At 36.3% G+C, this 1,907-nt stretch overlaps 1 pseudogene; it reads left to right on the top strand.

Moving 5' to 3' along the window:
- Window positions 1–477: 477 nt before the first annotated feature.
- LOC111242489 lies at window positions 478–1,310 on the top strand (annotated as a pseudogene).
- Window positions 1,311–1,907: the final 597 nt, after the last annotated feature.

Below are 1,907 nucleotides of genomic sequence, written 5' to 3'. Positions count from 1 at the left end.
AAAACATGCAAAAGAAAATCAAACCAATTGGGGCATCCTTTTTCGATAAAGCCTAAAAACTAGGGGCAGCTTTGACATTCATGGATCCATATCTCCGTACTTATTTTACTAAACACCAACGTCTTTTTGGTGTGTTGATATTCACATATTACATGCCAACGTGGCCATCCCAGTTTCCTTTAAATCCTTTTAAATCCTTACCACTTGCAACTTTCCTATGAATTCAAGCTTGCACATATCAATGTCAAAAGAAAATGCCAAGCATTGTTTTGAATATCCGACTTTAGAATTTTTGACATCCATTGTTTTTTCAAAATGTAAGACATACATGAATTTGATGATAAATTAAAAAAAAAAATCAATCAAAGGTTAAAGAGTTTCAAAATACTCATTTGCATAATTTTGCATCAAGCACAAAAAAAAAATCATTATCTGCATAAATAACTATCATGAATATCTTCGTGAATAAGATACTTTATGAATGGTTATCAAACCTGTTTCATTTCAAAAATACAAAAAGATCAACATGCATCTAGGTTTCCTCTTTCAAGTTAGCTAGGTCTTTNTATATTGGTCTTCTACCCAGCATTGGAAACCCTAGACTCAGCACTATCAACTCCTGCAAGAACCACTGATTCAGAGCATCAAACACCATCAGCATTACCACCATCAGTGCTCAGACTGTGGAGGCCTCAAGCGCAAAGAAATTTGAGGAACCAATGGTCGCAATTGGCGTCGTTCAAGAATCGGTGGTTATTTGCTTCGTCTGCAGGAAGATCTCATGCAATTGCTCTCGTTAATTCTCATCTCTCCCAAAGGTAGAAGCAAGATTTGAAAAAGAGCATGTTTGAAGCTATTTAAGCGGCAAGAGATGGAAAGGAGCAAATTATTGTTGTGTTATAAGGACATGACCAGAGTGACTTTGGAGATGCTAGAGATGCTTGTGTAATTCCAGTATTTACATTTTATTTTTGCTGAGGATTTGGTTCAGATGTTTAGGATGGAACTGTGTTTGAAGCAATTACTTGTTTTTGAATTTATGTCCATTGGAGGTAAAACAATTGCACTGGTCAACTCAACTTTATGACGATGAATTCAAAGATTTTACAGACTGCAATCTCTACTGTGAAGTGACTCATGGACCAGTTCCACCAAGTTTCAAGGATGGGAAGTCTGACGTTACCTCTTTAAGATTTGACAACCAACCCAATCCTGAGGTTTTACAGCTTGGAGAGGCAAACATAGGCACTCTCAAAGTGAATGAGATATTTACAATGGATAGCAGGGAAATGCATGTTAGCATTGTTTAAAGCTGCCAGAATAATTCTTCAACATTGAGTGACCTCGTGTTTGAAGAAAAGGTGAATGAATAAACCTTCTAATATTCTCTTTAGAAGTTTTCATAGTTGGCCATGCGAAAAGAGCAACAAGATCTTCATATGAGGATGAAATTTGTTCAAGGACAAAATTAGCAGAATTTATGTCCGCATAGATAATATGTTGAATAAATTGCAAATATGAGGGAGCTAGAAAGAGCCTACAAACAACAACAATTGGGTTTGGCTATTTGGATTTCGAACTTGGCCGAAAATTAATTTCAATTAAGAGACCAATTTTCATACTGGCACCAAAGAATTCAAAAAAAGAGCCCAATTTTCATCCTAGCATCCAAGCCCAGTTTTCATCCTGGCACCAAAGGATTTAAAGAAGAAGAGAAGAAAAACATGACACATCATGCATCGCCAACATCCAGAACGTATTCATGATTTCGTCGGAAGGAGTTCAAATGATACATCGGTGAGAAAGTTCAAAACAAAAAAAAAAAGGTGAGCAAGGGTATCACACGAATTCCCGNCCATACATCGGTACATCAANAAAAGTCCAGAGNTNTAAGAAGTTCAATTNAA

Source organism: Vigna radiata, chromosome 9 (assembly GCF_000741045.1).
Source record: "Vigna radiata var. radiata cultivar VC1973A chromosome 9, Vradiata_ver6, whole genome shotgun sequence".
Lineage (NCBI taxonomy): Eukaryota > Viridiplantae > Streptophyta > Magnoliopsida > Fabales > Fabaceae > Vigna > Vigna radiata.
This window is presented reverse-complemented; position numbering and strand designations above follow the sequence as displayed.